The sequence below is a fragment of the Bufo bufo genome, chromosome 3 (assembly GCF_905171765.1).
Source record: "Bufo bufo chromosome 3, aBufBuf1.1, whole genome shotgun sequence".
Taxonomy (NCBI): domain Eukaryota; kingdom Metazoa; phylum Chordata; class Amphibia; order Anura; family Bufonidae; genus Bufo; species Bufo bufo.
In genome coordinates this window covers 592231345-592256564 of record NC_053391.1, presented here as the reverse complement: position 1 = coordinate 592256564, position 25220 = coordinate 592231345, and the positions used below count along the sequence as shown (strand labels likewise).

Here is a 25220-nt window from a genome sequence, read left to right as displayed (position 1 = left end):
CCTCTGGGGCCTTTTCAAAAAAGGTGTGTATATGTAATGACAGATCATGTGACACTTAGATTGCACATAGGTGGACGTCATTTCACTAATTATGTGACTTCTGAAGTAATAGGTAGCACCAGAGCTTTTTATGGGCTTCCTAATAAAGGGGGTGAATACATAACGCCACAAGCCAATTTTCTGTTTTCTATTTCTAAACAATAGTTTTATTTATATATTTTTCTCATTTCACTTCACCAACTTAGACTATTGTATTCTGATCCATCACATAAAATACAGATTAACAAAACATTGAAACTTAAGGCTGTTATGTAACAAAATGCGAAAAAAGTCAAGGGGGGTGGGGGAATACCTTTTACAAGGCACTGTATGCTCAGGTTCTATCCTTCAACTGCCACCAGCCATATCTACTGTTAGAAGCAGTGACACGGAGAGAGCTGCAGCAGAAAGAACGCATCTGCTGAGAAAGGACAACCCCCCTGATCTGCAATAGGGAGAGAACTGCAGCAGAAAGGACACACACACCCTGAGCTGCTAGCTTCAAATAAATCTAGCAGAGCATTAGAATCAATGAATAGGGAAATTCTCTGGATTCATGTGAGGTGCAGCGGCTGGTTCTAGTTTTAAGCACGTCCATTTTTTACAGTATTGTTTTGGATATTTTTTAAGACCATGGTGAATAATTATGAATTGCATTTTTTTTTATTCACCTTCTCTTGTTGTGTGGCAGAAAAAGTGTGCCTGAAACATGAAGACAGTGGTGCCTTCACCTCTCTAGGAGTAAATGAACCGTCTTTTTATCTGCAGTGCTCCCAGACATGATCAATCTGGTGAGTATACTTTACAGGTTTCATGGTGTCTTGGAGAGGAGTTGGTCAGTTTTGGAGACGTGTCACTAGTAGCTATAAGTAAATCTTTCCTTTAGAAGTGTGCAAATGTTCTAGAATGAGGGATGATACTGGGGTAGCACAAGGAAACCCTGCGGTACTCAATCAACAATCCTATCCAAGCAGCAATATGAAGTATCCACCATACTGTCTGCCTCTCCACTTTTATACTTGAATAGTATACAAAAAATAACTACGTTTCTGTTTCATAATCTTTAAGACTCCTTTACCTGAGCAAATGGGACCAACCAACAGTAATTATGACATCCTAGATCTCATCAGCTCCAAGGACCTGGCTCAGCACATGACAGAAAGTGACTGGAACCTCTTTAAGAGTGTGCACCAGGTACTGTATATGCCAGTGTTCACAAAAGATACAAAAATTCTGCTTAGCCAAATACTTGCTGTCATAGATTCAGCTTTTTAATCCTATTGGCTAAATCTGTACCTGTTAGGTTTATGAAATATGGTCAATTTTGTTACAAAATCAGACCCAAAATCAGTTGTGTTGCTTGAAACATGTTAAAGTTTATTCCTATTATATCTTGTGAGGTCATAGTCGTCAAACTTTTATAGGTCTAGAACCACTTTGAAATAGGACAGAAGGTAAATGAAAGTAAAGAATTGTACTAAAGGGAAAGTGTCATCAAAATGTGACCCTATTGTTTAATTCATGTTTTTTATGTTAAACATATATTTTTTAGGATTTTTAGTGTTTTTTTATTTTATTTTCCATGTCACTATATTTAAAATATATATATAATTCCCTGCAATTTTCACACTGGCCACTAGGCCCCTAGTAATAGGTCATGATTTCCTGTTCTGTACAGGTAGTTTCTCAGTAGCTATTCTTGTATCATTGCAGGCAGATAACACAGGAACCACCACTCATAATAGGTGATATCACAACTTACCTACTCCTTCCTGACCTTTGCACAGGTCACCGAGCACACCTCGAAAAATCTCCCAATAAAAGCCAATGGGGTTGTACATTGTGTCTATGGGCCCATGGTGGCAACATATTTAGGCCAAGTGTGAAAATTGCAGGATTATATACAATCTTTTTTAATATATATATAAATTCTAAAAAATGTTTAATGTAAAAATGTGATTTAAACAATAGGTCATTTTCTGATGCCATATTCCCTTTAAACTGCCAGTGATATGGTCTGAACCTAGGACCATGTTCTGGTAATTGCCTATGACATTCCTTCTGCCTCTAGCACATAATAGTTTCTAGGGATGTCAACAGCTGGAGAGAACCATAGTCGGGGAGCCAGAGGTTGGGGAAACACATGGAACCTTCAAGGAGCTGATGAGTCCATGCCTCAAAGAAGTCAGGCTTTTCTTGAGCAAATTTATTTCTACCCAGAATGGGTGCCTGGCCTCATGTGATGCCCTGTATGTATGGCATGAGACCACTGAGGCCAATGATTGACAGCAGTGGTCACACGATCAGCTTCAGCAAAGTAGACCACCCAGAGTGTTGACCCTGGAGTGGCACAGAGGATAAAAAGGATCGCTGTTTACAAGCATCCCAAGCTGTTAGGAGATTTTGATACCATGGACAACCCCTTTAAACACTGAGGTTCATTGCAGAAGATGAGGATAGTGCCCTTGACTTAACTACAGACAGTAAGGACCTCCTGATGGGGTAATTTTTTTAATCTTGGTTATTCCCCCATCTTGAGGATCTCATTATTCTAAGCTGCCTCTTTTACATCTCAGACAACCTCTATCCCCAAGAGTCAGATTAGCTATAGAGCCTTTTCCATGTTCTGAACATTAGTCCAGATGTGAAGTGAGCCCATTTACAATGTTCTCAACTTATTTACTTAGGTGGAGTTGCTTAACACACATTTGGGAAACAGCGGTTCCGTAACAGCACAACCTGCTAATCTGGAGAGGTTTATAAAACGATTTATGAGGTGCAGTTCTGGGTAGCAACCGAAGTCTGTCTGTGCCAAGACGGACGAGAGGAGGACCCTGCTGTTGCGCAAATTTATCAAGCTGGCAGCACAGTAAGTTGCCATTACCATCATTATAATTACAGGACTTGTCTCTTTCAACTGTCTGTTTCAAGCAGTTCTTCTTGAGATAAGTTGTAATGTGTGTGTGTGTGTGTATATATATATATTATATATATATATATATAAAAGAGAATTGAAGACACAAGGTTACAGGGATACAGTATGGAACATAGCCCATACACCCCTGTTTCATGAATGGGCCTGGAAATTAGAAATTATGGGGCACATTTATTTAAAACTAGTATTTTAAACGCCTGTTCCTAATAAGTCCCTGCGCTGGTGCCCGGCCTCTACATAACTTTGGCGCATCTAGCGCCGATTCACATGTAAGACAGTTTCCTAGCTGTCCTTACATTTAGACCATTTTCTATGCCTAAGCCAGGCATAGAAAATGATGAATGAGATGGGGCTGCCGACCTGTCCTCCCCACCCACCCCCCCCCCCCTTTCCCCCCAGCACCTTGGCCCACTTTTTAGATCTGGCGTTAACGGCTAATAAGTCGCAGATTCTGCAACAGAATCTGTGCCAGATATACACCACAAAAGTGGCATGTATCTGGTCTTAAATGACCCCCTATATATTTACTCCCATGATTACTAGTCACTATCATTAACTAGTCATGAGCTTAGTAGGTTGACCATCAGCTATCTCATCTTACCCAGGTCATACACATGCATGATTGGCTTGGGCAAGCATGCTTGTGTTCCTCAACTCAGTCCTCAGGGCCCACCTGTTGCTCATGATTTGAGAATATTCCACAGAATATATGGAGTAAGTTCCTGATGCACTGACACTAATTATATCACCTTCTTAGAGGAGGTTGGATAGGTTCCAAAATATTAGATCAGCAGGGGTCTGACTCCCGTCACCCCCCGCCGATCAGCTGTTTGAAGAGAAGGCAGTGTTCATACGAGCACTGCTTTTCTGCACTGTGTACCTGCTCGCCGCAGCAAATAGCAGTGGTGAGCAGTGTAATTACAAGTATGGCCTCCCCATTCACTTCTATGGGACAGCTCTGTAGTATACACTTGATCAGACACAGCTGTCCATAGAAGTGAATGGGGACGCCATACTTGTAATCACATGCTCACCGCTGCAATTGCAGAGCAGAAAAAGCAGTGCTGTATGAACACTGCCTTCTCTTCAAACAGCTAATCAGTCACCCCCCCCCCCCGTCAATCTGATATTGATAGGTCATCAATAATAAAAAGCAGACAAACCCTTTAATACAAAGGAAATCCTGACAACATGACCGGCAGGTGGGCCCGGAGGACTGTAGGAAGAGGGGATAAAGTCGCTGCCAGATTCCTGGCAATGGCTTATCTCCCCGAGAACAAAAGGATCGAGCAGCTAAAATCCAACTTCTCATATTCATTTCCCTGACATATGCCATTGGGAAGAGTCGGCCCAATACCCATTAGCTGGTCAGCTAATACATCTAATGTGCGTGGCCAGCTTTACCTTGGAATACAATTTTTTGAATTTTAATCATCATCCTTGCTTGTTCGCCAGTCTGAGGAGCAGAAAAATCTGAATTCTTTCTTTGCTGTTATGTTTGGCCTCAGTAACACAAGCAGTGAGCCGAATGTCCAGAACGTGGCAGAGTGTGTGATGTGATAGTGCTAAAGGCTCTGGCTGGGCCATGTTACTGTATTGTATGTTATTCATTAACCATGGAGAAGAATCCTTATGGCAAAACAAGAAGCTTTATTATAGAAGTGTTTCTCTAAAGGGTGTATTTGACAGACAGATTGCCTGCCAGATCATCGCTAACGAGCGTTCGTATGAACACTCTGATCTGGCAGTGTAATACTGCCACTCGGTCATCGGGCAATTCCAATCTTTCAACAGGTTTAAAAGTCATAGTTTGCCGTGACAGATCGTGATTGTGTAATCGCGGTCTGCTGCCGGCAAACAATGATTCAGTATGGGGGCGAGATTGCTGCTGTAATAGCAGTGGTCTCCTCCGCTGACAGGCAGGCGATTGCCGGGAAGGAATGCTTCCTTCCTAACAATCACCTGCATAATCTGCCTGTCTAATACAGCCTTAGGGCTCATGCAACACGAACATATTATTTTTTTTGTCTGTCCCGTTTTTATTATTGTGGACCGTATGCGGAACCATTCATTTCAATGGGACCGCAAAAAAAACAGAGGTTACTCCGTGTGCATTCTATTTCGTATTTCCGTTTCTGGAAAAAATAGAACATGTCCTATTATTGTCCGCATTACGGACAAGGATAGGACTGTTCTATTAGGGGCCCGGCTGTTCCGTTCCACAAAATATACGGAATGCACACAGAAGTCATCCCTATGTTTTGCGGATCCGTGTTTTGTGGAATGCAAAATACATTCGGTCGTGTGCATGAGGCCTTAATGAGCACTGATAAATCAGCTCCCAGAAGTGACATTTTATAGGAGCTTGGTCTCATCCATTGCAATTAATTTACAAAACATAGGAAACTAATTTAATTTTTCTTCATTTTAGCGGTTACCCAACAAAACCAGAAAGTTATATTCCATCTTTGAAAGGCTCATGGTAAGCATCACCATCTTATGTAGTAGTGAAGTAGTAATCATATTGGCCAAGTCCTAGTTAAAGTTTTATGCTAATCGGTCGTAAGTATTGCATTTTTCTTGCATGTTGTATGTCTTACCAATTTAGGCTGGTTTCACACACAGCAGTTTTATGAAAAATGCTAAATTTCATGGTGTTTTCATGGTATTTTTAAAGTTTTTTTTTGTATGGCTAAATGTTACATTAGTCTATAATGCAGTATAAAATGCATTATGTACAATGCGCTTTGTTTTGTAGTGTTTTGTTGTCTACTTGCCACATAAAAAAAAAAGAAAATATAAAATTCATGTGGTTTTATAAACGATAAAAATGAAGAAATGTGTGTGATGGAGGCATTACCTTCATTATTTCCTTCTGCCACAACTTTGTTCATATTAAAGGGGTTATCCAACCCCTCCAATGCCCGGGCCCCTCACACAGGTTGTACTTACCTTGCTCCCCGGCACATATGCATCGCTTCTGATGCCGACATCGGTGGCCGCTGCATCACCCCTTGGTGCGGATCAAAACATCCGGCGATGGGGTGGAGTTGGTCTATCAGCCCAATAGCATGAGCCTCCATAGCGACACCTGCATCACGGCCTGCTATTGGCTGCCCCCCTGGATGTTTTGATCTGTGCGACTGCGAGATGCAACGGTGGCCGTGCAGGCATCAGAAGCGACACGGGTGTCGGGGAGCAAGGTAAGTACAACCTGTGTGGGGGCCTGGGCATTAGAGGGGGCATTATAGGGTTTGGATAACCCCTTTAAGTATACAGTGAAGAATAACTTAAAATGCATTGCATACTTATCTTCCTTAGTCCCAAGTTAAAGCCATTATTATAGACCCAAGGGATATTTAGGCTAATTTCACACTGGTGATGTTTCCATCCAGTTGCTGTCCGGGTTTAGAACGGACATCTCTCAGACTGAACACCGACCATTTTAGTTGAACATGTATGTTCACAAGGACAATTTTAATGAGAAAATCATAGCATGTTCTATATTTATCTGCTTTTCCCACAAGACACACGGATGCCACCCATGTCCAGTTTGGAGAGAGAAAGAATAGACATAAGTAGATAGAAAGTGAGAGAAAGAGAGAGGTTTGAAATGCCCCCCTATATTCAGCGCTACCAAACCTAAAGGAAGATACAGCACCACAAACCTATTACATCCAGTGGTTTCTCCTCTATAGATGTTCTCTTTCCTGATCGTCGCCATTTGGTCCATTCTGCCATAATGACTTATTTCTGCCATGTCTGTTATCTTTAGTTTATAACACAGATATCTTAGGCTCCTCACTTTTCCATCCTTTCGGTCTCCTGGTGCCTGATCAGTATTACACTGATGCTACATCCAATACTGTGCCTGCTTTGCTCCCTAATGCCCCCAAATACTATACTTCAGAAATAATAGTGCTATATAGATAGTCCCACCATAGTAATAGTGCCCCCAAAAGTCCAGCCAATAGTAATAATCTCTCCCAGAGTTCCCTCATTAGTAATAGCGCCCTTACCATTACCCAAAAGTGATAATGCTCCCAAGAGTGCACCCATTAGTAGTAGTGCTTTCTATATTTTGACCAATAATAATAATTATAATGCCCCACAGTAGCCAAGTAGTAATAAGGCCCCTATAGTGCCCCCAGTAGTTACAATGCCCCCTATAGTGCTACAATTAGTTGCAATGCTCCCTATAGTGCCCCCAGTAGTTATTATGTCTCCTATTGTGCCCCCAGCATTTATAATACCACTTGTAGTGGCCTCAGTAATTTTAATGCGTCTATAGTGCCCCAGTATTTATAATGCCCCTTTTAGTGTCCCTAGTAGTTATAATGCCCCCTGTAGTACCCCTGTTATTTATAATACCCCCTGTAGTGCCCCCAGTAGTTATAATGGGCCCCTATAGGGCCTTTGGTAGATATAATGCTCCCCCCTGTAGTTATAATGCTCTGACAAAGGAAAAAATATATACTTACCCGACTCCCTCTCCATGCCACCATCTGTGATGCAGTCCACGGATCACTTCCGTCCTATAGCCTGAGATGCCCGTGTCCCAGTGCATGTAGTTACAATAGCATCGTCACTACTGCCTGCACCAGAATGCAGGTAGTTGTTACTATGCTATAGATCTACCTGAGACCCAGCCCATGGAGGGGTCATGATGATGTCATCTTTTAGCAACTGCCTGCACCATTCTATTGCCCCTATGAGAGGGGAACGGTGGGAACAGGTGTCCAGCCTTCAACTGCCACCCTCTCGGAGACAGTTCAGCGCCCCCTGAGGTGAGATGCTCATCTCACCTCATGGCAGATAAGGCCCTGATTCAGCCCTGTAGCCTGAAGAATTGTGAATGCAGCTCTGAACTATAATACAGTCTGTTTGTCTAGAGATGTACAAGATAAGTAATTAATTTTAGATTGTAGCTGTTCTATGTAGATCAATTATATATGTAAATTGTGAAATGGGATTTTAGAAGGTAAACGTGCATTAAATATAATTTGTAAAACTAAGTCTGAAGTAATTCTAAATTTTCTTTCTTGCAGGACCCCTCCTGGAATCATAGATCCTACAGACTTGCTGTAGCCAAGCTCAGCCCTCCTCTCATTCCATTCCTTCCTCTTATTCTAAAAGGTATCAGCAAGAGGGTTGAATTAAACCAGTCAATAAATGGATTGATAATATACAGTTAGGTCCATATATATTTAAGCATTTTTTAAACTCAATCCCTTCATTTCAGGGGGCTCAAAAGTTATTGGACAAATTAAATAATTGTAAATAAATTGTTATTTTTCTCATACTTGGTTGAAAACCCTTTGTTGGCAATGGCTGTCTGAAGTCTTGAACTCATGGACATCACCAGACACTGTGTTTTATCCTTTTTAATCCTCTGCCGGGCCATTATTGCAGCAGTTTTCAGTTGCTGTTTGTTTGTGGGCCTTTCTGTCTGAAGTTTAGTCTTTAACAAGTGAAATGCTCTATTGGGTTCAGATCAGGTGACTGACTTGTCCATTCAAGAATATTCCACTTCTTTGCTTTAATAAAACTCCTGGGTTGCTTTGGCTTGGCCTATTGCACATGACCGTATGGCCCTTTTCATTGTTTTGCGGTCCGTTTTTTCACAGATCCCGTTGTTCCGTTTTTTGTTTCCGTTGTGTTTCCGTTTCTGTTCCGTTTTTTCCGTATTGCATATACAGTATACAGTAATTACATAGATAAAATTGGGCTGGGCATAACCTTTTTTAATAGATGGTTCAGCAAAAAACGGAACGGAAACGGAAGACATACGGATGCATTTCTGTATGTGTTCCGTTTTTTTTGCGGACCCATTGATTTGAATGGAGCCACGGAAAGTGATTTGCGGGCAATAATAGGACATGTTCTATGTTAGAACGGAACGGAAAAACGGAAATACGGAAACTGAATGCATACGGAGTACATTTCGTTTTTTTTGCAGAACCATTGAAATGAATGGTTCCGTATACGGACCGTATACGGAACGCAAAAAACGGCCAGTAAACGGGGGGGGAAAAACGGTTGTGTGCAATAGGCCTTTATGTTTTGGGTCATTGTCCATCTGTATTATGAAACGTCCACCAATCAGTTTGGCTGCATTTGGCTGGATTTGAGCACACAGTATGTCTCTGAAAACCTCAGAATTCATCCAGCTGCTTCTGTCCTGTGTCATATCATCAATAAACACTAGGGACACAGTGCCACTGGCAGCCATGCATGCCCAAGCATCACACTGCCTCCGCCGTGTTTTGCAGATGATGTTGTATGCTTTGGATCATGAGCTGTACCATGCCTTCACCATACATTTTTCTTTCCATCATTCTGGTAGAGGTTAATCTTGCTTCCATCTGTCCAAGGAATGTTCTTCCAGAAGTGTGCTGGTTTTTTAAGATGTTTATTAGCAAATTCCAATCTAGCCTTCTTATTCTTGAGGCTTATGAGTGGCTTGCACCGTGCAGTGAACCCTCTGTATTTACTTAAATGCAGACTTCTCTTTACGGTAGATTTGGATATTGATACGCTTATATCCTGGAGAGTGTTGTTCACTTGGTTGGCTGTTGTGAAGGGGTTTCTCTTCATCATGGTAATTATTCTGCGATCATCCACCACTGTTGTCTTCGTGGGCATCCAGGTCTTTTTGCATTGTTGAGGTCACCAGTGCTTTCTTTCTTTCTCAGGATGTACCAAACTGCAGATTTTGCCACTCCTAATAGTGTAGCATTTTCTCGGATGAGTTTTTTCTGTTTTTGCAGATGAAGGATGTCTTGTTTCAAATGCATGGGGAGCTCTTTTGACCGCATGTTTACTTCTCATAAAAATCTTTAAATTACAAGCACCACACCTCAAATCAACTCCAGGCCTTTTATGTGCTTAATTGAGAATGAAATAATTAAGGAATTGCCCACACCTGGCCATGAAACAGCCTTTGAGTCAATTGTCCAATTACTTTTGGTCCCTTTAAAAACAGGGTGCCACATGTAAAGGAGCTGAAACTCCTAAACTCTTCATCTAATTTAAATGTGGCTACCTTTAAATGAAAGCTAAAAGTCTGGACTTTATATCCATGTCCATTATATTACTATAACTTGAATATGTTTTAGTAAACAGGTTAAAAAAAAAAAATATTGTATCCGTGTCCAAATATATATGGACCTAACTGTATAATTAAAAAAAAGGGTTGTTTAAGAACCCAAAAACTGCTCTGATTTGTTTTCAGAAACAGCGTCATTTATGTCCATAGGCTGTGTCTAGTATTGCACATACGGTACCCATTGAAGTGAATGAAGCTGAGCTGCAATACTAGAAACAACACCAAGTGTCCTTTTTTTCTAACAGTGGACAACTCCGCTAAAGAGAGCACTGAAACATTATTTTAGGTTCACCATACATGTACCGCATTTTTAGCTTTATAAGACGCACCTGATGATAAGATACACCCCTAGTTTTAGAGGAGTTAAATAAGAAAAAAATGTTTTCATCAGACCACATATTAGTTGTCACGGCGTGGTGCGGGAGGATAACTCCACACCGACCACAAGAGGGAAGGGAAAAGGTACTAGGGCTGGAAACTAGGGAAAGGGGAAAAATCACCACCCAGTGAATCCCTAAGGGTACTTTCACACTAGCGTTATTCTTTTCTGGTATTAAGTTGTGTCCTAGGGGCTCTATACCGGAAAAGAACTGATCAGTTTTATCCTAATGCATTCTGAATGGAGAGCATCCTATAAGACAATGGGGGCATATCCTAGTGATATGCCCCCATTGTCTATGATGAAACAACCCCTTTAAGGAACAAGCTGATGTCCTTGAAATTTTTCATGTTTATTGAGTGCCGAATGTGGATCCATTTGTGGGATGATTTTTTGCATTCCTGATGGGTAACTATGAGGGATATTGGTGCTTCTTTAAAAAATAAAATAAAAATTGGAGCAATGCAGATTATGGGGGTCATTTATTAAGACTGATGTTTTAGACTCCGGTCATAATAACCCCTATAGCTGGCGGTGGATCCGCCGAAGTTATGAAGAGACGCCGGCCTCTACATAACTACGATGTATCCATCGCTGCTTCTAAATGTAAGCCAGCTTCCTTGGTGGCTTATATTTAGACCATTTTCTACACCGTTTTAAGACCTGGTGCGAGCAGGGAAAAGTTGCAGATTGTTGCGCAAATAACCATTGCGCTGCAATCTGTGCAAGAAATATGGCTAATATAGGCGTATGTCTGGATAGTAAATGAATCATTAGACAAATTATGACCGATTTGCCCTATAATCTGTATCGATTGGACATACTTCCACAGTGTTACACTCACTAGGCGTGCATTCAGGTTTTCTTGTTCATTATTTTACAGATCTTACATTTATCCATGAGGGCAATAGAAGTACATTGGACAACCTGGTAAACTTTGAGAAGATGGTAAGTTATCAAGTCTCCACTACACATCTAGAGCAGACATAAAGAGATCCCCTAATAACTTCTAGTATGAAAACTGCTCCCAGTAAGAGAAATCTGATAACAGAGCAAGGCAGCAACGATAAAAGCAATGTCATGTAGAACTGAGAGCAGAATGCAGGCCATAAAAGACTATATTCTAGTCTACAAAATCATACAGGCTGCAATTTACAACTGCCTGTACAGGCTGCCGTCACAACAGACTGTATTCTTCCACAGAAGACCACTAGCGGCATACAAGCTGCCAATTACAACAGACTGTATCCTAACCCACCAGACCATTGGCAGTATACTGGCTGCCATTTGCAGCTTATGTTATTCTACAAGACCTTAGAGGCATTTAGACTATCATATATATGCCTGTGGAAGCTGCAAGGATTTCAATTCCTTGTGACCTCCCTTCTTTATCATCAGACACTGCCTGCTCATTCTGATAGGAGTATTTCTGAAAATGCAGTTCCATAGCACCTGCTCAGTGAACTTACACCTTTAGGCTGGTTTCACACGGGCGTTGCGGGAAAATGTGCGGGTGCGTTGCGGGAACACCCGCGATTTTTCAGCGCGAGTGCAAAACATTGTAATGCGTTTTTCACGCGCGTGAGAAAAATCATGCATGTTTGGTACCCAAACCCGAACTTCTTCACAGAAGTTCGGGCTTGGGATCGGTGTTCTGTAGATTGTATTATTTTCCCTTATAACATGGCTATAAGGGAAAATAATAGCATTCTGAATACAGAATGCAAAGTAAAACAGCGCTGGAGGGGTTAAAATAATAATAATAATAATTTAACTCACCTTAGTCCACTTGATCGCGGCCCGGCATCTACTTCTGTCTCCTTTGTTGAATAGGACCTGTGGTGAGCATTAAATACAGTTACAGGACCTTTGATGACGTCACTCCGGTCATCACATGATCCATCACCATGGTAAAAGATCATGTGACGTACCATGTGATGACCGGACGTCATCAAAGGTCCTGTAACTGTATTTAATGCTCACCACAGGTCCTATTCAAGAAAGGAGACACAAGGAGATGCCGGGCTACGCGATCAAGTGGATTAAGGTGAGTTAAATTTATTTATTTATTTTTATATATTTTTTTAACCCCTCCAGCCCTATTTTACTTTGCATTCTGTATTCAGAATGCTATTATTTTCCCTTATAACCATCTTATAAGGGAAAATAATAATGATCGGGTCTCCATCCTGATCGTCTCCTAGCAACCGTGTGTGAAAATTGCACCGCATCCGCACTTGCTTGCGGATGCTTGCGATTTTCACGCAACCCCATTCACTTCTATGGGGCCTGCGTTGCGTGAAAAACGCAGAATATAGAGCATGCTGCGATTTTCACGCAACGCATAAGTGATACGTGAAAATCACCGCTCATGTGAACAGCCCCATAGAAATGAATGGGTCGGTATTCAGTGCGGGTGCAATGCATTCACCTCACGCATCGCATCCGCGCGGAGTCAAGCGGCACCTATCCAGATTGCCAGCAATTACTCATACACTGGATTATTCCAGAATCAGAATATTGATGGCCTATCCTTTGTGTGGGTCAAGAATAGTGATGAGCGGCATAGGCAATATTTCGTGAATTTTTTTGCATAATATTCGCAATAAATTTGCGAATTATAGAATTTGTGATCTCCAGTCATTATTTTCGCGATTGCTCAAATCGGTACTAATGATGGCCATATTTCTTGCGCAATACATGCAACTTCACATTTTATCAGGTCTGAGTAGATATTACTGATTGGTGCACTAAGTATTGTTGTGACATCACAGCACTATGTCTGTAGCGTGTATGTATGGACAGCATAGAAAGGCATACAAAGTTTTTTTTTCCAATTACGTTCCGTTTTTTGCGTTCCATATACGGACCGGTTCCACAAAAAACAAAATGCACGCAGATGTAATTCGTATTTTTTGCGGATCCGTTTTTTATGGACCGCAAAACACTGAAAAAGCCATACAGTCGTGTGCAATAGGCCAAACAGTAATTCCTATCACACTACCCAGCACTGGAACCTATCAGCTACACTATATCAGGATATAACCTACACTGACATCTCCCACTAACTATCTGTATTATATATACAGGGAGTGCAGAATTATTAGGCAAGTTGTATTTTTGAGGATTAATTTTATTATTGAACAACAACCATGTTCTCAATGAACCAAAAAAACTCATTAATATCAAAGCTGAATATTTTTGGAAGTAGTTTTTAGTTTGTTTTTAGTTTTAGCTATTTTAGGGGGATATCTGTGTGTGCAGGTGACTATTACTGTGCATAATTATTAGGCAACTTAACAAAAAACAAATATATACCCATTTCAATTATTTATTTTTACCAGTGAAACCAATATAACATCTCAACATTCACAAATATACATTTCTGACATTCAAAAACAAAACAAAAACAAATCAGTGACCAATATAGCCACCTTTCTTTGCAAGGACACTCAAAAGCCTGCCATCCATGGATTCTGTCAGTGTTTTGATCTGTTCACCATTAACATTGCGTGCAGCAGCAACCACAGCCTCCCAGACACTGTTCAGAGAGGTGTACTGTTTTCCCTCCTTGTAAATCTCACATTTGATGATGGACCACAGGTTCTCAATGGGGTTCAGATCAGGTGAACAAGGAGGCCATGTCATTAGATTTTCTTCTTTTATACCCTTTCTTGCCAGCCACGCTGTGGAGTACTTGGACGCGTGTGATGGAGCATTGTCCTGCATGAAAATCATGTTTTTCTTGAAGGATGCAGACTTCTTCCTGTACCACTGCTTGAAGAAGGTGTCTTCCAGAAACTGGCAGTAGGACTGGGAGTTGAGCTTGACTCCATCCTCAACCCGAAAAGGCCCCACAAGCTCATCTTTGATGATACCAGCCCAAACCAGTACTCCACCTCCACCTTGCTGGCGTCTGAGTCGGACTGGAGCTATCTGCCCTTTACCAATCCAGCCACGGGCCCATCCATCTGGCCCATCAAGACTCACTCTCATTTCATCAGTCCATAAAACCTTAGAAAAATCAGTCTTGAGATATTTCTTGGCCCAGTCTTGACGTTTCAGCTTGTGTGTCTTGTTCAGTGGTGGTCGTCTTTCAGCCTTTCTTACCTTGGCCATGTCTCTGAGTATTGCACACCTTGTGCTTTTGGGCACTCCAGTGATGTTGCAGCTCTGAAATATGGCCAAACTGGTGGCAAGTGGCATCTTGGCAGCTGCACGCTTGACTTTTCTCAGTTCATGGGCAGTTATTTTGCGCCTTGGTTTTTCCACACGCTTCTTGCGACCCTGTTGACTATTTTGAATGAAACGCTTGATTGTTCAATGATCACGCTTCAGAAGCTTTGCCATTTTAAGAGTGCTGCATCCCTCTGCAAGATATCTCACTATTTTTGACTTTTCTGAGCCTGTCAAGTCCTTCTTTTGACCCATTTTGCCAAAGGAAAGGAAGTTGCCTAATAATTATGCACACCTAATATAGGGTGTTGATGTCATTAGACCACACCCTTTCTCATTACAGAGATGAACATCACCTAATATGCTTAATTGGTAGTAGGCTTTCGAGCCTGAACAGCTTGGAGTAAGACAACGTGCATAAAGAGGATGATGTGGTCAAAATACTCATAATGTAATAAAACAGCAAAGCAGAGAGCACAGCAATGACACTGCTTTCTCTCTCAGAACTCCATAAAACTACAGAAAATGGCTGCTGGGGAGGTTCTTATATAGTAAGGGGTAGGCAACTGTCCTATTGGTTGCTAGGGATGTTGCTAAGCTCAGACAAAGACATTGCAGCCTTCTCATTGGCCCACAAGCAAGAAGGGAGGTTACTGATGAAAAAAAAAAAAACGAAGAATATTCGCGATTATGAATATATAGCACTATATTCTACATCTTTGCAAATTCTCTAAGTGCCGATATTCGCGATAAAAATTAGAATATTAGAATATTCGCCATCAATACTAGTCATGAATATCAGATTGGAGGGGGTCTGACACTAAGCACCCTTGCATGCTGTTGCGAGTGTTGCAGCCTCTTTGTCTACTATGGTTTAATCACACAGCTTAAAGGGAACCTGTCATCAACTTTATGCTGACCTCACTGAGGACAGCATAAATTAGTGACAGAAATGCTGATGTCAGCAGTATGTCACCATGAGCAAAAAGTAAGTGGTTGCTGAGAACCAGCATCATAATCATTGCAGCCCAGGCCTGGAAAAGAGTCAAATCTACCAGAGAAGAGTCATGGTTATTCATAATCTCCTGCTCTCCCGCCCATCTGCTGATGATTGGCAGTTCTCTCCTAGAGAAAAAGGGAGAAAACTAGGTAGAAGACTGTCAATCATCAGCAGGTGGGCAGGGAGAGCAGGAATTCATGAATGACCATGACTCTTCTCAGGTGGCCAGGACTCTTCTCCAGGCCCAGTCTGCAATGTTTGTGATGTTGGTTCTCAGCAACCACTTACTTTTAACTTATAAATGACAGACCGCTGAAATCAACTCACCTGTCTCTACTTTATTCTGCTGATAGAGCAGCATAAAGTTGATGACAGGTTCCCTTTAAGGCCTTACTCACATGACCATGTCCAATTTTCTGCAATTGTCTGCAAAAACGGGCTCTTTAAAAAATGGACGGGCACATGGATCCATTGAAAAATTGGATGTGTGAATTTCCCCTTTGACTTCAACAGGTGTGTGCAGTCCGTTTTTAAAATGGACAGTACAAAGAAGAGAAAACGGTAGTGTGAACAAGCCCTAATCTCAATAGCAAAAATAAAGGATGATGTTATGTAAAAGATTAAAAGAATACCTATCTAATCTATACTTTTATCTATTGGTTTTATTTTTACAGCGAATGATTGCAAAGACTATCCAGATGTTTCACAATTATCGCAGCCAGAGCTACAGTACGTCTATTTATTCATTTACTATCCATAGACAATGATCTTTTTATGTAGCCATGAGTGTTGATCCGAATTTCAGGATAAATTTGAATAGCTGTGAAGCCTGATTTCCTCGTGCTTCGTGGTGGGAAATCGATTTAACTTGAAATAGTGCAAAAAAAATAATCATACTTACCTGCTCCATTCGATAGTGATGGGCCGGCCTCTGACATCTTGCTTGAAGATCTTGGCCAAAATCCTGTACGCAGTGACGTATGACGTCACCACGCGGGCCTGTCACTAGCAAATAGATCATGTATATCAGATACAGCGATCATGTATGAACTCAGCATCTGAGGGAGTACAATGACGGGGAGCGGCCGCTCCCTGTCATTGCACCCACTACTTCCAAAGAAATGCGCTTCGTGATGAAGTAATTTGAATCGAATTTTCAAATACTTCGCTTTTCTCTAGTAGCCAAATTTATGCTCATTGGGTTACAGAAGGTTATTTCTACACAACACCACTTTGTAATAAGGATGTAGAGCAGATTGTAAAAAAAAAAGCTGAAAACAGTGTAAATGTCTTTTCAGTGTATTTCTAATATTATGGCCATGGCAGAGGAACGTGAGCGCAGAGGGCCCCCCCCCCCCGGTCAGACCTGCTTTAGGATGGACGATGGCGCTGATAGGCAGCGGCCAACTGACTACATAGGATGTCTCTATAGTAGTTCAGTTTGTCCTTCCTCAGCGGGTGTAAAAAAAAGGCCCCCATTTTGGACCAATAGCGAGGGTCCAACAAGGTGGAGAGCCAGAAGTCATTTCTCTGCCGAATGGTGACAATTCGGCTGTCACTATGAAAGCAAGTGAGCATGCATCGGGCCATTTGTGTAAGTTACTTGGAGGGACTCCCTGCCTCCATCTCCACTGCATACTGCCACAGTGTGTCTGGGTCCTCTGCCTCATCTTCCTCATCGCCCTGTAGCTCCTCTGGCTTCTCCTGCTCCTCCTAGAAAAATCCACCCATTTTGCGACACATTGCTTGTGCTCCAATGTCCTCCTTCTCCAGTTCAGCCCCTGGTCAGAGGAGGAAGAGACCGCAAGGCAGGATTCAAATACAGTACAGCAGACAAGGAGGCTGAAACATACACCGGCTTTATTAAAGCACAAAAAGGAACTGCTGGAAAATCGGATTAACAGTACAGTACCACCGCACCAGAGGCACAATGTGTTAATGACAGAAATGGTATAAACAGGTGTACATAAATCAGCAACAATGGTAATGGAATTTTGCATAGAAAACGGAATGAGCTAAACAGTAAACAGACAGCTTACCAGCTACTCTCACTACTAATTTCCTATCTAGCCCTGCTACCCAGGGGACGCTTCTACAGCGTGCTGACTAAATTCCCTTACTCTATAACCTATCGCAGGGTTGCACCGGTGCCACTCACCGTTCTGGAGTTATCTGAGTAGAGGTCCGTGATGTAGTCTTTTCCCACGAGGTGGATGTTTGTCTTGTCCGGAACGTGGTGGCACGTGTCCTCTGGCTCCTGAATCGATCTCTTGCTTGTCTCAGCGCGTGGCCTGCTTATCTCTCTTGATTACAGCTGCAGCACTTCACTTCAGAGCTTATCTTGATCTGTCCTTTACATAGCCAGTTTCTCAGGACTCCATCAGTAAGGGCCCATGTTCCATCATTAGTCTCTCAGTTTGGCTCCTAACATGGTAGCCAGCCTCACAGCTTCCAGGGCCCACACACCCCTCCAGCCAGGACTCAAACCCCGGGAACTTCTGGCTCCTCCTACATCCTGTGTATATCAGTAAAATTTCAGCTTCCTCTTACTCAGAGCCACAGCGGCCTCTAGTGGCTGAAATAAGTAATCAGAGTCTATGTAACACAATATTGCAGATATCTGTGTAAAGAACAGTATTCTAGGGGCTGACCCCTACACCCCCACAGGGCTCATGTGGCTGTGAGATCTAGGCGCCACGTCTCCAGTCCCCTGACCAGCCAGATTTACCAGCATCTGTTTCAAGACATGAAGCAACGGAATGACATCGTTCATCCCGTAGTCCTGGTGACTGACAAATAACGTGGCCTCCTCAAAGGGCCTGAGCAAACGGCAGGTGTCAAGCATGAGCTGCCACTGGCTGACATCGAAGTTACACAGGGTAATACTCCTGTCCGCTTAGATCATCAAGAAATCATTTATGACCTTTCTCTGTTAATATACGGTAGTTGGTCCAACATATGGAGGGTGGAATTAAAAACGGGTGGAAACGTCGCATATCAGCCTATGTTGGGGGATTCAGTTCTGCAGCTCAAGGAGGGTGTGCTTTGCGGTGAACGAGTGGCTGAAGTGCATGCAAAGTTTCCTGGCCATTTTTAGGATGTTTTGCAGATCTGAGGAAGACTTCAGGAACTGCTTGACAACCAGATTCAACATGTGTGCCATGCAGGGCGCATGGGTCAGCCCTCCTTGACGCAGCACTGACACCATGTTCTTCCCATTGTCGGTCACCATGGTTCTGATTTTGAGTTGTCGCGGAGAAAGCCAGGATTTGATTTCTTGATGAAGGGCAAAGTCCAAAGTCCCTTATGTGACTCCGTTCGCCCAGGCAAACAAGGTGCAGAACAGCATGACACCGCCGTGCCCTGCACATGTGGTATGCTGGAGGGGCACTGTGAATTGTCCCTGCAGTGGAGGCTGAGGACACAGGGGAGGATGAGGAGGCAGAGGCGGACATTGGCGCAGGACCAACGTTGTGAGACCGTGGAGGCGGAAGCGGAGTCACCTGGCCAAGTTGCTGGGGTGGCTGTGCAGGAACCACATTCACCCAGTGGGCCGTAAAGGACATGTATTGTCCTTGACCGTAGTTACAGCTCCACACGTCGGCGCTGTCATGCACTTTGGCAGACACAGACAGGCTCAAGGACTGGCCAACCTTCTGTTCTACATACGTGTGCAGGGCTGGTACTGCCTTTTTGGCAAGCAAAATGACTGCTTGAGACTCTCCACCTCGGCTCGGCACAAGCCATCAGTTCTCTGAAAAGAGCAGAGTCCACCACTTGGAAAGGGAGGGAATGCAGCACCAGCAACTTGGCCAGGAGCACATTCAGCTTTTGCGCCGTTGGATGAGTGCATGCACACTGTTGTCTCTTGGCAATCACTTTGGTGATCGATTGCTGGCGGAATGACTGACGAGGAGTAGGAGGTGCAGGAGCATCAGGACCAGCTGATGATGGGAAGGACAGACAGCTCCCTTCGGCTAAGGTGGTGGAGCCTTGACTGCCTGAAATCGGGTGTGTGCCACTGGGTGTTGCAGCGGTTGCATCGGAGCCACGGTTCTCCCAGGCCACTTTATGGTGACGCTGCATATGTTGACACAGGGCCGTGGTGCCAACATTGGCACCCTGGCCACACGTCACCTTCTGCCCACAGATTCTACAAATGGCCATGCTCACCTCCTCCGGCTTAACAAAAAATGACCAAACCGCCGAGTAGGTGTTTTTACCCCCTACACTCTGCACTGACTGACTGCTACCGCCGCTGCTTCTGTGAACCCTTGCACCGCTACTTTCCAGGCAGGTAGGCTCCTGCGAAGCGGTCGGTCTTCCCTGAGCACGTTTGGCTCCCGACCTCCCACTGCTGCCACCCTGCTCATGGGCAAGCTGCCGTCCTCTTCTCCCGATGATAATGAAGCCCCTAATTCACCTGGCTCCCAAGTGCGAACAGCTACATTATCATCATCGAGTACTGTCTGCACGTCACTGATGTCCTCATCAACCGTCTCTGGGTCAGGAGCCTGACCGCTCGCAACACCAGCTCCCACGCCACTCTTCTCATCACTACTTGCCCGCCTACCGGAGGAAGCGGCAGATGTCTCCTCCACATCTTGGCTGGCCAGTAGCTGCTGACTGTCCTCTAGTAGCTCGTCCTCGCTGTATAGTGGAGCTGAGCCCACAGCATATCATACTTCTCTGGCTGAGGGAACAGAAAAGGACAGAGGCAGGTTGAGGACAGGTGAGGGCACAGGGCCTGCTCCTGGGCCATGCCAACTAAGGGTTGTGTCTGAAGAAGCCACAGACTCTTGGCTGGGGGTGTCTGATGTCACTTGGGACGAAGTGGATGACCGAGTCAACCATTCAAGAACCGCTGGGTTGCTAGTCAAGACACGACCTCTAGATGTCACCGGGAACTCAGGCCTCTCGCTGCGACTCCTGATGCCACGCCCCCTTACTCTGCTGCGACCTGTGTCTGCGCCAGAAACATTTAGACCTCTGCCACTCCCCTGTGCAGGGCCTGGCACATCTGACATACTGTTAGATCAAATAAATAAATAAATAAATAAATAAATAAATAAATAGGAAATTAAAACAGTCCAAAAAAGTCTGTAATTTTCTCACTTCACCACACAATGGCTAAAAAGCCCTTTTTTCCCACGAATACACACAAAAAAGGGCTTTAGAACATATAACTGCACCGCTGAACGGCAAATAATATATATTTTTGTGCCACTAATACAAGCCAAAAAGGGCTGTAATTTTCTCACTTCATCACACAACGGCTAATAAGCCTTTTTTCCCCCACTAATACAAGCCAAAAAATACTTTAGAACATATAACTGCACTGCACAAGGGCAAATCAGATGTAGAAATATTTCCTTGTAATAAACCCTGTTAATGGCTGTATCAAACTGCACTTTTACCCCAAAAACAAGAACAGTTTGCTGGAATTACAGAGCTGTATAATGGCAATTTGGATCCCCAGTCAGTGCAGCAAGGTGTAATAGGATTGTTCCTATTACCCAGGCTGTAAACTCCCCTACTGAACCCTGTACTGCTTTAATACTGTGGAATAATTCCTCCCTATCCTTTCCCTGAACTTCTTTACAGCAAAATGAAAGTTTTAAAGTATTTTCTAACACTGTCCCTAGCGCCTGCTGACGTCTCTGCCTGCACTAAGTACACTGGAAAATGGCTGAATCTAAAGATGGCTAAGGCTATTTATAGGGCTGTGACATCACAGGGCTGGCTGGCTGCTGATTGGCTGCATGCATGGCATCGTGGGTAATCCCTCGTTCCCAGAGTTCCTTGCTCCATGTCCTAACACATGCAGCAGCCATTTTAGGAAAAAATGCTATTCGTTACCACGAAGCGTGAGAAAATTCAGATTCGGTGTGAATCGAATTTTTCCTGAAATTCGGAACAAATTCTACTTCGTCAACATCGATTCACTCATTTCTAATTACGTGTTTAAGGCTAGGGCTACACAACGACATTTGTCTCACCAATGTCGCGCAACAATTTTTATAATGATAGTCTATGGTGTCGCTCTGCGACATGCTGCGACACGACAGTCGCAAAAAACCCATCCAAAATGGATTTTTCTGCGACTGTCGCGTCGCAGTCGCAGCATGTCGCATGTCTCAGTGCGACACCATAGACTATCATTATAAAAAGTTTTGCGCGAAATTGGTGTGACAAATGTCGCATGCCAAATGTTGCAGTGCAGTTGTGCCCTATGTGTCGTCGTGTAGCCCTAGCCCAACATCCCTTTCCCTGAACTATATTAAAATGAAACTGAAACAGTTACACTTAAAGCCCAGACAGTAGTAATTCTTGCCATTAAAGGGCCTGCTAGTGATCACTGCTGTTTTTACCGGGGAAGCATCAGCTGGCTACACATTTCTCCAGCAACAGCCGATGCAGGAGAACTGGGGTATTATATGGATGTGTAACTAGTCCTGGTTTAATGTGTCCATCAGAGCTGTCAGCTCTTTACTATGGCTCTCCGCTCTGTCTCCAAGAGGGGAAAAAATGTCCCTATACTATGAATGGTGATGAATTACATACATATTCACTTGAAGATTTGCAGTGTTTTCCTCATAGTAACTATTCATTATGGGGCTCTACCTCTCCATATAGACAAATTCTAAAAATGCATTTTCCTGTGGCTGCTCTGTTTACAGCTCCCAAACATGTCATTAGATTTTGGCCCCCTGGTGGTGGTAACATAGGTTAGTTTTTACAAGAATGTATGTAGAGGAGTATGACCATGCTCATATTAAAGAAAGAGAGCACTAAAACCTTATCAGATGTATTAGCAAAATGCTTCAAATCATTAATGGACTGCTTTATAACAGTAGATACACTTTAAAGGCAATATTTTTTTAATTATTGCATTGCCCTTATTTTAAGCTAAAAATCATTTTTTCAGTTGGTCTTTTATTAAAAATATGGAGTCCTTTTTTCTGTACGTAGCTCAGATGCTCTAGTAGCAGTCTGTGGATTGTGTCTTTACAGTCATTTGGGGAGCTGACCGGCTCCTTATCTCTTACTATATAAACACTCATTATAGCTCAGTTCTTATCTTAAATAAGTGTTTATGACCTCTTAGGGTTATTAGATGACCTGCACAAAGTGAAAGTACCAGTCACAGAACTAGAGAAACAGTTAACCCTTTGTGACAGAACTGCTCAATATTTTAAATAAAGGCAGATTGAAAATATGATTTTTTTTAAGCCAAAAATGAGTAAACTGCAATCATAAATAAAAATAGCCTCCAAAGGTGTACATAGCCTTTAAAATGAATGTGTATGACTGTCATGTCAGTAGTAATAGGCATGATGACGTTTAGCATTCATTCTTTGTGCACGTTGTCACAGTGTCACATGTGTACTCTCTGCAGTTCCTCTTTCGCCTCTGCGGTCACGACCACTACACGTCCTGGATGAAGCCACTCATGTTCGGATGTCCACAAGTGAGTTTGCGACTTTGGATTATAGAATAACAACACTGGAAAAACAGACATGTCACTTCATGTATATTGATAGGGCTAGTTGTCTCATCTATTTCATTATGGACTCAGTATTCAGATATGTATGCATTTCCCTTGGGCAGAATACTGGAGGCACACACTTCATTTTCATATTGTCTGTACATACAGTAGAACAGGATGTGTATACTTTATGGTAGTTGAAATGAATAGAAATCACCTGACAAAGAAATTCATAAACCATTTTAATATTTATTGGAGCCCTGTTAGGCTTCAGAAGGACCTTTTTATCAGTCTACTCAGCAAAGCTGACAATTAAGCCACATCAGAATCTGAAAAGGAAAGCACTTCTTGGTTTTGTGGAGTTACACGGTAAGGCCTCGTACAGACGGCCATAATGTTGCCACATTTTAGCATCCATATTAAAGCTGAAAATCCTGGCACAACTGCAGGTGTTATTACCCAAACTTAAAGCATCGAAGATCATTATTCATGATCGGTCAAAAACGTCCAGATGGGACAACCCCATTAAAGGGCATCTGTCAGCAGATTTGTACCCATGACACCGGCTGACCTGTTCCATGTGCACTTGGGAGCTGAAGGCATCTGTGTTGGTCCCATGTTCATATGTGCCCGCATTGCCGAAAAACAATGATGTTTTACTGTATACAAATGAGCCTCTAGGAGCAACGGGGGCGTTGCTGTTACACCTAGAGGCTCAGCTCTCTCTGCAACTGCCGCACCCTCTACAGTTTGATTGACAGAGCAAGGGTGTGATGACATTTTCCCTGCTGGGCCCTATCAGAGTGCAGCAAACTAGGTGTTACAAGGCGGCCATATTAAATTTTGCTGTGAGCCCCTATGATATTTATGTACTTCCCTTAGATATTAAAAAAGGTTTTCTTAAAGTTCTGTATTGAAATGTTTGTTTCTTATACATCACCTCAAGAATGATGGATTATAAAATACTTTTAGTTGAAGGAAAGTGTGTGTTAATAAATATTACATTATGATTATGTCATTTTCTTCAGGTTCAGAATACTCTGTAAATTTCAGAAGTCCAGCAGCCACATGGGCCTATATCCAGAATATGAAGGTGATCGACAACCAAAAAAGATTAATGGAGTTGTCACGCAGCTTGGAGCCATCCTGATCCACATGAACTATAAGGATGTATATGGAAATGCAAGGGTGGTCAATAATTTAATCCCTGCATCAGGGACAGAGGACTTTAATGGACCACAGCCAGTCCAATATCTGGACTCTTCCGATGTAGAGTGTGTACACTAACTCCTCTACTCCACTGATACTGGATCAATACTTCATTCCCTCTCCCGAGTTTATAATATTTGTAGATCAGGGAAATGTATAGATTAGACCACAAACATTATTCTTCACTCCTAATGGATTATAGGAGGTGATGGACTTTTTATGTTTGGTCATATTTGTATTTTGTTGTATTTTTAAAATATATCTCGGTAAATTAATGCAGGAACTGTTTTTTTGAGCTTCAATTGTTCTACTTCACATATTAATGTATATAATGAAAAAAATTGTATATTAAGATCCTAATGAATGCAAATTGTTCTACAGTATGTGCCATTCATTTTATGTATATTCGATAAAGAGAGAACATATATACGGTAGTTCTTTCCTTGTAGAAGAGAATGCTGGTGTACAGGAAAACAAAAGGGAAGAGTGAGCCCGTATGAAGAGAAGGCCCTTACCTACACATTTTCCAAGTAGGAGAAAAACATGAATGGTTTCTGGAAGATAGGAATCAGATCTGTAATCCCAGAAATGGCACATGCACAAGAGCGATACGGTTTCTTGATGAAAACATCTGTATTTTTGTAGTCCCATACATCCCCTTTAGGGGATATGCACACGAAAGTATTTTCTTTTTGCTTCCGTTCTTTTTGCGGACCGTATGCGGAACCATTCACTTCAATGGGTCCGCAAAAAAAAATGGAAGGTACTTTGTGTGCATTCCGTTTACGTATTTCCACATTTATGTTCAGCAAGAAAGTAGTGCATGTCCTATTATTGTCCGCAAATCACGGTCCGAGGCCCCATTCAAGTCAATGGGTCCGCAAA

General features: G+C 42.6%; 1 pseudogene; it reads left to right on the top strand.

Moving 5' to 3' along the window:
- The window catches only part of LOC120996136, a 102911-nt pseudogene extending 78626 nt beyond the window's left edge, over nucleotides 1–24285 (top strand).
- The last annotated feature ends 935 nt before the right edge of the window (nucleotides 24286–25220 follow it).